Source organism: Nilaparvata lugens, chromosome 12 (genome assembly GCF_014356525.2).
Source record: "Nilaparvata lugens isolate BPH chromosome 12, ASM1435652v1, whole genome shotgun sequence".
Taxonomy (NCBI): Eukaryota; Metazoa; Arthropoda; class Insecta; order Hemiptera; family Delphacidae; genus Nilaparvata; species Nilaparvata lugens.
The window spans coordinates 14,693,154-14,707,527 of record NC_052515.1 but is presented as its reverse complement, the minus strand read 5'-3'; the positions used below and the strand labels follow the sequence as shown (position 1 = coordinate 14,707,527).

At 32.2% G+C, this 14,374-nt stretch overlaps 1 protein-coding gene across 1 annotated transcript in view; it reads left to right on the top strand.

Moving 5' to 3' along the window:
• The window catches only part of LOC111056542, a 183,376-nt gene that overhangs the window by 64,773 nt on the left and 104,229 nt on the right, over positions 1 to 14,374 (top strand). Inside the window, 1 exon segment of the mRNA XM_039439458.1 lies at positions 5,156 to 5,214. The gene's annotated coding sequence lies outside the window, so the exon portion shown is untranslated.

Here is a 14,374-nt window from a genome sequence, read left to right as displayed (position 1 = left end):
TTTTCCAAATGGAGGTTATTATTGAACTTGTATTTATACAAGAATCGAACGAGAATTTCATCTTGTAATTGTGCTATGTTTTGTTTTAAAGATCAATAAATTCGTTCTTGTCTATATTAATCTAGTTTTTTCGAAATCTTCACTTTTCACAGTAATTTTACACATTTTTCCAAGGCTTCCATCTTAACTTGAACTATTATAAATAACTCTTACTTGGCCTAGTATTTTCATAATCTCTATTGTAAAAGTGAAAAAGTGGATTATAAAGTTCAATAATTGAACTTATTCAATTGATAAATTATTAATCTTATAGACATTCTATTCTGAATTATGAATTTTATACATGATCGAAAGCACAAAGAAAAAAAAATCTGGTGTGGCGCACTCACACAACTTTCCTTGCCGTTATGAAAATTGATCACCTGACGCTAGTGTTCCCGCGTATCTCAAGTCTACTATTCAAAGATTTGAGCAAGCTGGTGACAGGGCAATAACGCTAGAGACACACGAGGTCTGCTATCTCATCATAGTGAATCATTATTATTTAATAGAATAAACAGTTGCCAACAGTTTGCAATTGGATAATCACATTTTCTCGAATTTCAAGCTTATTTTTGATTTTAGGTGAAAATGTTACTGAACATTAATTGTAGAGATCATTATGCTCAATCTTTTCCACTCAAAAATTTTTGTTTAAATTGTATCTGAAGCCAGATAATTGAGAATCTAAAATCAAACTTTGCATAGATGGGGCGGAGCTCCTGAAATTTTTACAGATATGGGACCTGGTGGCAGTTGATAGAGCTTATCAATGACTATTTTAACTTTAATCAAAATCGTGGAGCCGTTTTCGAGAAAATCGCCAAAAACCCTGTTTTTGACAGCATTTTAACACACACACACAACACACACACACACACACACACAACACACACACACACACACACACCACACACACACACACCACCACACACACACACACACACACACACACACACACACACACACACACATACATACATACATACATACATACATACATACATACATACATACATACATACATACATACATACATACATACATACATACCATTACCCAAAAACCACTTTTGGGTAATAGGGCAAGGAAAGTAATACATTAAAGTATTGAAAATATTCAATTACACTGTGCTCTGTAAATCTTATCAAATCAATATGTATTATTCACATTGCTTGTAACAAAACAGCAATGATTCATCTATATACAATCATGAAAATCTATAATAAAATGAAGGAAACAATTGTCTTATACACGTCTTATAGAAAATTCATGAATGATGCATCATCAAGTTAGTCTGAACTACTGAACTGATTAACTTGAAATCTTGCATATAGATTTTCATTTAACTGAGGATGGTTATAGGCCTATTCAAAATTCTTCAAGAATTCAGTAGGTCAAGTTTTCAGATTGTCAAGTTTTAATTGGACCCTTTCGGAGCACGGATTACCTGCTAATCTCCAATAAAAGAATATTAGTTTTTTTAAACAGTAATAAAGTATTTCACAAAGAATAAACAGATATACAGGAGCTTCTAAAACTAAACTGCAATTCTAAATTGAATGAAACTATTTTACTATTGAAATTTTATGTCTTCTAAATTACTTTCAACAAGTAGAACATACCACTTCTTCAAAATAGGACAGAGATCCTCACAATCTGTCACTATTTCTTGAAAATAAATTCATCATACTATTGAAAGCATTACGTAACCTGCAATTACTTCTCTAAAAAAAATATAAATCGAAGGTGTGTCTCAGGTTTCAGTGATAAAGCACGTCCCATATATTTAATCAACAGTCTACTTCCTATCTAAACCTTTTTGTAGCGTGATTCATTTCAATCTGTCACCATTAAGTGAATCGGAAGATTTGATGTTAATCTATAAGAAAGCTGCAAGTTTAATCTCAATTTGACATTATCACAACTTCCTATCATCACAATAATATTGAAAGGCTTCAATTTTCTACAATTAGATCCACTATAATCTGGCAGTGACTCTCATAAATAACATCAATGCCTCGCATTCAAACAATGCTGACAGTTTGAAGTGGATTTTCAAATAGTGTAATTCAGTTTAAATTGTCAGGATTTTGTATAAATAATACAAAAGTTTCCCCGTTTAAACAATAATGATAGATAGAAGTGAATCTTCCAATTTTGAGATCAACTCCAAACTGTTACAGTTCCATGTAAATAATACAAAGATTCCCCATTCAACTGTCAGTTTTAAAGTGAATCTCCCAACAGTGTAATTCAGTTTAAATTGTCAGGATTTCGTATTAAAAACACAAATGTTCCGCATTTAACCAATAATGACAGATAGAAGTGAATCTTCCAATTTTGAGATCTACTCCAAACTGTTACAGTTCCATATAAATAATACAAAGGTTGCTCATTCAACTAATGATGTTAGTTTCTAAGTGAATCCACCTATAGACCTATAGACCTACTTTTGTTGAATACATGTTGTTGCTGTTGTTGTTTTTGTTGTTGTTGTTGTTGTTGTTGTTGTATTGAAAATATACGACGACAATCTGTGTCCCAGTTCTGAACAGAAGTAGGTGTGATCACGATTTAAATTTAGATTTAATTCGATTAAATTTGCTTGTATAGAGGATGTAAAGAGTGGAAAAAGGAAAGCTTTTAATGTGAGTGGGATGGTGTATATCGTTGGAACTCCTCTTTATGAGGTGAGCTGAACACCTACTATAGTCAGGTCCACGTTATAATGGCAGTGTTTGATTAGCGATGGTATTGCTATCCTTGTCTATCATTCAACAAAGCTGATAGCGCTATCTCTTCCTCGCTTTGCTCTCTTGCCGGATCGACTTTTAACAATGTAGAATTAATAATTAATTTTTCTCGCTTCTCTCTGTTGCCAGATCGTCTTTCATCAATGTAGAATTAATAATTAATTAACAAAATATTTCATCTAAATTATAAAAATTCATTATCAAGTTATTGAAAAATAAAATTATTTTAAAGAAGAAAGATTAATTAACAGAATATTTCTTCTTATAATTATGAAATAAATTATTGGAAAATATTTGATTCTTGCTTAATAGAATGTAATTGATTATTTCAAACAAGAATGAACAATAAATATTACATCAATGAACCTGTATCAGCTACCGTCTGTAGAAGGCATTGACAAGACAGAGGATCGGCAACGTTGTTCTCCTATCTTTCTCCACTGCCATTTTAACGTGTACCTTATTGGCAGTGTTTGATTAGCGATGGTAATTCTATCCTTGTCTATCATTCAACAAAGCTGTCTTTCCTCGCTTTGCTGTGTTGCCAGATCGCCTTCTAAAAATGTCGAATTAATAATTGACAGAATATTTCATCTTAATAATGAAAATTCATCATCAAATTATTGAGAAATGTAATTTCTTGCTCAATAGAATGTAATTGATTATTTCAAACAAGAATGAACAATGAATATTACATCAATGAACCTGTATCAGCTACCGTCTGTAGAAGGCATTGACAACACTGAGGATCGGCAACGTTGTTCTCCTATCTTTCTCCACTGCCATTATAACGTGGACCTCACTATAGGATCCCATGTTGGGATAGTAGCTGGCAGGTTTGGTGGAATGGGAAGCTTGATGCTATATGCAAGGACTGCTGACACTTTAAAGTGAAGAAACTATAGAGAAAACTTAGTTTTGCAGTGAATAATCAATGTGTTTGTTTACTTTGGTTTTGGAGTAAAAATAGAAAAGAAACTGGAAAAGGTGAGCATGTGGAGGAGGTAGAGAAGGAGGAGGAAATGACAGAGAGTTATAGGAAAATGGAAGGTAGAGATTGGAATTTTATAAGAGAAAACCATGATAAAATCAGATACAGAGAAGGACAAGGAAAAAGAAGAAATAAGAGATGAGTTGAAATTATTGATGTAGAAATTTGAGGGGAATAAACAGAGATAAAATAAATGAACTCGGTTAATAACAGAGTTGAGGCAAACTATGCAGAGTGTAGCATTTAAAGAAAACGAGTAACAGAAACGGAAAAAGAGAAAATGAGAGACATGAAAGAGAGAATTTACGACTTCAAAAAGAGGAAAATAATTATACAATAGATAATGAATAGGAGGTAATAGAAAACACTGAAAATAAATCTACGATTCTAAATAAAATTGTACATGACTAGTGTTGGCAAATTTAAATTTGCAAAATACTAATCTGCTAGCGCAGGTAATAACTAATAATCATCTCATTTTTTTTTAAATTTTGCTATTCTTATCCTGAGGCTCGGTTTCTCGATTGTTCTATTTTCATGATTTGTTGCAATTGTTTGGAATATATATTAACTATTTTTCCTCCACCTACTGCCTAAAGTACTTACTTTACTTCCTGAAACATAATACTAAAGTGTCACTTTTTCGCTCTCGGTAGTAAAAAACAGAAAAACTCCCTAGGGAGGAAAAGTGACTCCATTTAAATAACATGGGAAGCATCTCTATTTCAAAAACTCACATTATAATAGGTTAGAAGGTCTAAGCTCAGATGAGAGCGTAATAGAGGTGTATGTCATTGAGTCAACTGAATTCAATACCACAACAAGAAATTTGATCAACTCATGAAATATATGTTTGTATGATATTATATTCTTAATATTAGTAGACAATAAAAATTTATACAATTTTTAAAATATTTTATTCTATTCAAAATACCAGCCAACAAATATTTTTGATTTGTAATTCAAATCTGAAACGCGTTATCTGGAGTCAGCCATTTTTGGTAGCCGCTCAGCTGATATAATTGTTACAACTTTAGCCGATAGATAGCGCAATCGGCAGTGCCAATCATAGGACCGGTTTTTAGGTTTTAGATTTTAGGTTATGTTGTTAGGAAACATTGTCACCAATACGTAAGTTATTAAAATGATTTTATTTGCAGTTTCTATAAAAATATGTAGATGGAGGAAAAATGTTGCCCTCGGCTTTGCCTCGGGCTTCAAACTTTTTCCCACAGGGAGAAAAAGTCGTACTTTTCACTCTAGATATACAAATAACTATTAATATCTACGGTTCTTTGATAGAGGATCTGGTTCGAACTTATCTGTAAATTAGATTAATTTTCTAAAAAGTTTCTTTTTTCTTTTACAGGAAAATAAAATAACATGATGTGGAACATGGATAGAACGTGACAATATAAAACTTTCTTGGTGAGTTGATAGTATTATTATCATCAACTTGTTTATCATCTCAATTAGTGATTTTATAGACCTTTTCTTGTGATTTCCATTGAAACAGTTAATTATTCCAAAATTGATTTAATTGATTGGTAAAGATTTTTCAAATTTTGAATGAAAACTAATAATTTATCAAAACAATTTGAGATACTAGATTCAGTGTTCACTCCATTATCAATCTCTTCAGTATACTGCAAGCTTAAACAATGAACAGCAGAATAATATAGTGTGGGTGTAGCCCTACGATTGGCTGAACGCTGTTGACCAACGAAGATTGGCTCGACTGTCATTGGCCGAGACTTGACACGCCCAATACTATCAACACAGATTCAAGACCGTGTTTATTAAGTCTATGGAATAATCATATCCCAAATATGATAATGACATATTAATATTTCAGTATCATTTTACAGGAAAAATAGATAAGGGAGAAAGGAGATGAAAATAATATGGACATTAAACATTTTTCAAATTCAAATTCAAATTTATTGATTCTCAAAAAAATATACAACACTTTCAAGACAAAAAAAATATATATATAAGAATCTACACCTGCAAAGAAACCCTGTGCAAAGAAACATTACAATATAATGGCTTCACGTATCTCCCAGCTCATGAAAATCATAATGCGTTCTGTGTATACAATTCGATGGAGGGCTGCAACAATTGACAGATGCCATACTCTGGCGCGATAATAGGCTATTTATTTATTCATAATTTACGATCAACGTAAGGACAAAGAAACAGACTACAGTCCAAAACTTCTTTTCATTCCAATTTCATAAGATAAATTGTCCAAATAAAGGTTATGTGCGACTAATCTTTTCAGTTCTTCACATTGAAACAAAACACAAACACTTGAAACAATTAATTTTGAATTTAGAAAGATTAAGATCCGAATTAATAACAAAATTCTTTCTACTCAGAACTCAAAATTGTAAAATAAATATTAATTTGAAATATTGTTTGCCAAACGTAGAACAAAGTATGTGTTTTAGCTTACTGATTTTATTCTTGTTAGATGTATTATGATTGTATCCTTGTATTTTGCTGCTCGCACCATACACATATATAAGCCTTACAAACAGAGAAAATCAAATCGAAAAATATAAAATTCTAGTCAAGTAATGTTGCCCTTCCAGAACCCATCTCAACCCCAAATTGGGACTTAGGACCCCAATATTCATAAATCGGAAATTCCTGTCAGCATTCTTATTCAATAACTTCAATGCATTCTTGTTCAACCAATGATGTCAGTTTGAAGTGAATTGGGTTGCACAGAGCAACGACCTTGGCCGTGATATGGTTGCCATAGCAACCATATGGGATGACCTCCACTACTTTGTCCCATTCCCTGAAATATCGATTCGCCAAGCACCACTCTCTTCTACCTTCTCACTCTCACTACACTAGGGGTTAAGGACCCTCACTCTCTCATTTTCACACTCGCTACGTTGATTAGGGGTTAAGGACCCTCCCTATGGTGTGTTGATAGAGGTCATGATGTAGTGGAGTCCTGATTTTTAATGAATTACAGAGAAAGTATTCGATTGGTTCTTAAAGAAGTGTTCATATATTGGCAAAAGAAAATACTTATTATTATTTTATTTATTAATTTATTCCATTGGCATTACAGATCATGATTATAATAAATATAATATGATTGGGAGAAGACAACAGGCATAGCCCAAAACTGTCTTCTCCCAAATTTTTACAAATAAATTTTCAAAAAGAATAAGGTTAAGATTAAACGAAAATACAAATTAAATGCTGCAATTCACCCCGAAGTCTTCTGCTACCGCAAAAATATTGACAACAGGGTAAACAAGTAGATGGAAATTCGATGAGCGCTACTATTCAAAAATTATTTGTCAGCCCGGGAACAAATAATTTTTGAATAGTAGCGCTCATCGAATTTCCATCTAGCCGTTTACCCTGTTGTCAATATTTCGAGTAGCAGAAGTCTTCGGGGTGAAAATTGCAGCATTTAATTTGGATTTTCATTTAAAAATCATTTAATCATTTATTACATTCCTTAATCACAACATCAAATTAATGATTGGGAGAGAATCAACAGGATAAACCGAAAACTGTTCTTTCCCTAATTTTGATAAAAATATGTAGTCCAAATGAGGTTATGAAAACACTTTTATAATATCACAAAAATTCACAGTCCAAATATACATTATACTAAAAATTTTGTATCTCGGTTGATCAGAAAGATGAAACAAATTATTATTACACTTGAAAATGCACTAATAAATTGAAAAATAATAATCAAATCATTAGCATTTGAATTATTTCAATATCTCAGTAATTTCCATCTCTAAGAAGAAAATACCATTAATTCTATGGGAAGTTTGTATCTAGAAAAAAATAAATAGATAAATAAATAAGTTTTCTCATATGGAAGAAAAACAATACAATATTGGTTCGTATAGGAGTGTTCACACATTGACTGTAAAAGTTTAGCGGAGACTCTTATAGGAATGTATACATTGGTATGTGAAGAATACCATTGGCATAATATATAGGAATGTTCAAGCATTGGCAGAAAAAGAATTTCATTGGTTCTTATGAGTGTTGACACAATGAAAAGTAATATTATTGGTTCATATAATAGTTCAGACATTGCAAAAATGAACGTGTGCAAAGAATTCCATATGCACGAATGATTGTCTTTTTTCTTTAGGGCTACCTTTTAATATAGATAGTAATTGAAATCAAAAGTACTCTTTTTAAATTATTTAGTCACGACATGCTTCGGCTATATTATATGGCTCAGATTTTAATTTTTATTTATGTACGAATGATTTTAAGTAGTAAGATTTTGATGCCTATGTGTGTAAACTTCCATGAGGACCAATTGTATTATTTTTCGCTGGGTAGAGCAGAAATTGATTGAAAATCAGTGCTTCATTATGTTTATATTCTCATCATTTTGTATGTCTTTAGGTGCGTACAGACTTATGTGTCACGAATACGCGCATTTCTGTCTTCATCAGCTGATGTTAAGCATATTATATCTGTATTTGTACAGAAAAAGTAAGATACAGTTTAATCACCTGATGAAAAGCGAAATGTGCGAGTTGGTGGTGCATACGTCTTTAAGCACCTTTAAATTCCCTGATGAGTGTACATCAGGGGTTCCTCAGGGCTCTAACCTTGGTCCATTTCTATTTCTTTTGTTTATTAATGATCTACCATCTACCATCAGAGAATCTTCATGTCTTCTGTATGCAGATGATGTAAAATTATATAAAGAAATCAATTATCAAAGAGATTGCTATGATTTGCAGAGGGATATTGATAGTCTGTCTAGATGGTGTGATGAAAATGGACTAAAAATGAATGTGAATAAATGTAAATTCATGAGTTTCACTCGGCAGTCCTCCACTCATGCATGTGTATACTTTATAAATGGTATTCCATTGGAAAAGGTGGAGTCGTTCAAGGACCTTGGAGTAGTATTCAGCCCAGACCTTTCTTTCAATTCACATATTGATTACATTGCTAACAGAGCCAATCAACAGATGGGTTTCATTTTGAGGACATGCTCGCCCTTCACTGATGTGGTACCTCTGCTACTCTTATACAAATCAATTGTGAGGAGTCTATTAGAGTATGCATGCGAAGTATGGAATCCTTATCATAATGAACAGATTCACATTCTAGAACGCTTGCAAAACAAATTTTTGAGATGTATGTATTATAAAAAGCTCAGGGTTTTCTGTCCCTTTGATTACCCAACCAACTCCCTCAGAAGTATGTTTCAATATTAAATCACTGAAAGTAAGACGTGATGTTAAATTACTTGTTTTTTTGTACAATCTGTTAAATAATAAAATTGATTCTTCCTACCTGCTTTCTAAAATTATTAACATATATATAAATACCATTGCTCGACGTTCTGGATTTTCATTTCATATTTCTCGCTCCAGAACGGTAAGACATTATAACTTTCCTTTAAGTAGAGCTCAAAGAATTTTCAATACTTATTTGGAGCACTTGGACATCTTCTGGTTCTCTCCTTCCAAATTCCGAAGGACTTCATATGATTTAGTCTTGTAGTATGTGGTCCATCATTTCGTGATTTGCGCTTGCATTTCTTCTATTCAATTATCCTCATAAAGGCTAGTGGTAGTACATTAAACAGACACTTTTTTTCCCTCTTGTCTATATACTAGTAATGATTATAGTTTACTGAGGTATGTGTGCATTTTTTCTTATTGAATTCAGTTAATGTATTTTTATTATTCTATATACGACTGTATATTTCTTCTATTTTTCGTCTTATTTCATTCTCTTAATTTTATAATTAGCTATTTTTATAATTTATTATTTTCTCATATTTTCTATCTTCTTTTTATTGAAAATTGTATTATGTTGGAAATTATTGTAAAGTGTGGAGGAGGCAAAATGGGTTTTCTACCTGTTGTCTCCATGAATAAATAAATAAATAATTTACTAGCCGTCAGGCTCGCTTCGCTCACCATATCCGTCTCCCCCTGGACCCCCGACTGGATCGTCCAAAAATGAGATCAGCGGGCTCGCTTCGCTCGCCTGCATGTAGACCTCAACTTAATGCCAACCTGACAAATTTTTTATTTAGTTACCAGAATAACTGTTTCTCTCTAAAGAGGTACTCTCTCTAGATTTTAGTTCTATATTAACATATGGTATGCACATTTCAATTATAATTTTAAGATATTGGAATAAGAAGAATATACATGCTAAAAGACGAACTTTAAACCCTTAAAAACCACCCTTAGAGTTGAAATATCGCCAAAAGATTTCTTAGTGCGCCTCTAAAGGGCCAACTGAACATACCTACCAAATTTGAACTTTTTTGGTCCGGTAGATTTTTAGTTCTGCGAGTGAGTGAGTGAGTGAATCAGTCAGTCAGTCAGTCAATCAGTGAGTGAGTGCCATTTCGCTTTTATATATAGAGATATGCATTATATTTTTTTCAATAATTGCAAAAAATGTTTCAAATCTATTAATAGCTTAAGCATAATTTTTGTTCAAGACTTGAGCAAAATGTTTCCCCTTATCCATTAAAATCTGTAAGCAATATCTTATTTGTTCCGTACATGCTCCATTCAATTATATGAGCCATTTCATGTTACATAATTATGAATTGTGACAATACATTCTGCACATGACTGTTGAGTTGTGAATCTAATTGATTTAATATTTCAGTTTTACTGTTGGTTGTTGAATTCAGTCGTTTTGCATTAGTATGGTATCTTGGTGACAAATGTACTGAGTTGATAACAATAGTGATTTTCATCACGTTTTTCTCCGACAAGAATTTTTTTTTGTAGATCATGATAAATTCTTTAGTTCAATGTCAAACTAGAACTATGTAGTCTTTTTTGTACATAAAATAAAAAATTACTATCATGTAATCTTTGAAAGAATTCAGCTCTTCAACCGTATATTCTAACACATTTTTACGAGATTTGAGACTATTTTACTAAGCTATATTCTCCTCTTCTATCTGGTTGACCTGAATCAGTATTGTGTGTATTTTTTTTTGTAAAATGAGTCACGTTTCAATAAAATTTCAATCAACTATATTGAGTTAACATAAATCAGTCTTGTGTTTTTTTATTCTTGTAAAATAAGTTACATTACAATAAAATTTCAATCAATTCCCTGTCAGTCAAACGTGGAATCGTGTTGAATTTTTTTCCATAACATTAGGTTCTGTACAATAAATCTGGTATTAATTTTCTGTCATACTTTGACTGTACAGTCTTGGTTGTACAAATGGAATCTTATGAACAATAGACCTGTGTTGACGAATATTCGGGAAAGAGAATCAAACGAATGACAAGATAGAAAGAGAAAGATTGCGCGACAGAGTGAGACCGATAGACAGAGAGTGGAATTCGGCAAGAAACTCATTAAAATCACATTAAAATTCCATAATAGGAGAGAGATAAAGACACGGAATGTCAAAATGCGAGTGACTGATTATGTTTTCTGAAAGTGACAACTTTTAAATGGAGCTTGAAAGTTGGTTTATGTCTGAACTTTTGACTCTACGATTCATATTTCGATGTTTTTCCTTGTCATCATAGATGGATTGTACCAAGAAACGTGTTCATGAATAAATCATTGTCAATTTTTCATCTCTTTATTATCTATTCTGTATTCTTCCAATCTTGTTATTATTCGAATGATTGATATTGTTTCAGTATTTTGTATAAATGTGGTAGATATCCATGTTGAATATCGACTATGTTGATACAACCAACAAGACTATGTTGACTATGTTGTCACAACCAATCCATTAGGATATCGAGTGATTGGTTTCGGTTGTTACACCATTATCAGTCTCTTCTAAACTGAACTGTAGCACTATTGAGCGAGCTATATGATAAGTAGTTCAAGTTGAACGTCTACCATTGGCCTAGGTAAGCCACTCCCACTGTAGCTGCTTCATACAAAAGTCACAGCATTACTCTTGTGTGATCTGCTAATTGTGGGAGTGGCTTGTCTAGACCAATGACAGATGTTCAACTTGATTGCTTATCAGTCTATTGCTTGCTCAAAGCGCAATGTTATTTAATTCTGTACAAAACATCACAGCTGCAACCAAAAATAATAGTAATGAATAACAATAAATATTTAGAAGTCAGGAATGAATGAAATGAAATTGAAGAGTTGAAACTAGTTGTGTCTTGATAAAATAAAGAGCAATTGATACTTTCATTGTGCTCGAATAATATTTATATATATTTATTCGCAAAACATATTTACAATACAATGCATATACAAAATTAAGCCACTGGATACACCCAAAACGGCTTACATTAAAATTAGTCCAGTCAATATAGACATAAAAAAGGGGGTGTGCTAGCAATTTATATTGAAGATCTGATTTTTTAATATATCATTTGGGTACATTAGAGAAGTTCAGAACAAATTTCTTCATGCAAAATTTCCTTGTGCTAGATACAGGAAGGCCCAAAAACCTTGTATTTTCGGCTCATTTCCCAGTTTTCAGTTATTTCTGCTAAATCTCGTAATCGGACAGAAAAATTTGCTCTCACCTTTTTTCTAGATTATGAAATTTTGAATAAGATGAGATCATTCGGAACTCTCTATCTCCAATGAGTACTGAGTCATGATTTTTCAAAAATGAGTGAAATTTGAAGGAAAAATCAATTTTGATAAATTTTAGTTTTTGAACAACAATATCTTCCGATTGTTAACATTTAGATGTATAATTCAAAATCCCTCTGGGCGTATTTTTGTGCTCTACGCACATTGATTTTTTTGAAAAATCATAACTCAGTACTTATTGGAGATCGAGAGTTCCGAATGATCTCATCTTATTCAAAATTTCATAATCTAGAAAAAAGGCGAGAGCAAATTTTTCTGTCCGATTACGAGATTTGGCAGAAATAGCTGAAAACTGGAAAATGAGCCGAAAATACGAGGTTTCTGGGCCACCTGTATCTAGCACAAGGAAATTTTGCATGAAGAAATTGGTTCTGAACTTCTCTTATGCACCCAAATAATATATTAAAAAATCAGAACTACAATATAAATTGCATGCACCAATGTATTTAGTGACTGGACTAAATACATAATTAACGGAAAACAGTTCAAGCTTGGTAACGAAAATGAAATAATAAAATCAAAATAATTTCAGTATCCCTAGAAAGAAAAGTGAGTATGGAATAACTAATCTACAAACAGTTCCTTCATGGTTTAAAGAGCACTGTCAGTTTGTAGTGACTCTCTCTATAAACAGAAAACAGTGACTTACTGGATACGAAATACATTATGTCATGATGGAATGGAAAGTCTATCAAATGGTGAATCATTGAATGATTAGTCACCCTTGAACAGTGTTGATACCAGTGAAATACTATCCTTCCTATACTAAGATTCACTCCAAACTGACAGCATTCCTTATTTATAACACCAATGCTTCCCATTCATCAAATACTGACAGTATGAAGGAGATCTCACTCTATTAGGTTCATGAGAGGTCAGTTATGTCACTTTAACAACCTGTTGATAAAGTATGATCGAACAATTATTAAATTGTTATCTATCCTCTCTTCCTTATAATGTGTTTGATTTTTCCCGTTGGAAGGAATGCTAGAAATGCAAGTAGGATGACGAGTGGTTTGTTCCCTGTTTGAAATCAGAGACGTCAAGAGAGAGATAGAGAGAGAAAGAGTGAGAGAACAGGGAGATAATGAGAGAGTGTTATAGAGTGTCTTGAGTGTGAGAGATCAGGCTAGATTAGAGATTTTTATACATTTGTGTTAAAATATATACTGGCTTACAATAAATGAGAGTATAACAAATCATTCTAAGAATTTTACAAAGTATGAAAAGTTATTAATTACACTGAAGATTGAATGCAATTTGAAAAAGATACAGAGAAAAAGAGATTAGATTTCTTTATTTATGTATGCTACAATATTTACTGGCTTATACACTAATTTACATTAAATGACGATAATGCTAGTTATTCAACGAATTTTACAAAGTTTAAATAATTAATCAATGAGAATAAACATTGATTGCAATTAGAATAACAATTATATAATAATGTGATGTAACTTCATAAATCGGCGGTGTTTCAACAAATAATTGTCGATTTTCCAAGAAGGATATAAAATATCCTTCCCATTAACACACGACCGGGATAGAATAGAATAGAATAGAATGACTGCCTTTATTTTATACCTGGGAGGGCGAAGTTAGGGCGCAGTCGGCCCTCTCTTACACTTAACCCTCCAATACAATACTAAATTGTAATTTAACAAGCAATACTCAGTAAAATAAAATAAAACAATAGATAGAGAGAGAGAGAGAGCGAGCGAGAGAAAAAGAGTGAGAGAAGAGAACAGAGAGATAATGAGAGTGTGGTATAGTGTCTGAGTGAGAGATTAGATTAGATTAGTTTTTATACATTGTGTTACAATATATTCTGGCTTACACACTAATTTACAATAAATGAGAGTATAACAAATTATTCCAATAATTTTATAAAATTTACAGCATTCAATTGGGATTTTCGTTCAATAATAATTATTCATTAATTTATTAGCATTTGAACAGATGCAACTTCCATTTATTTCCATGTGTAGACATGTGT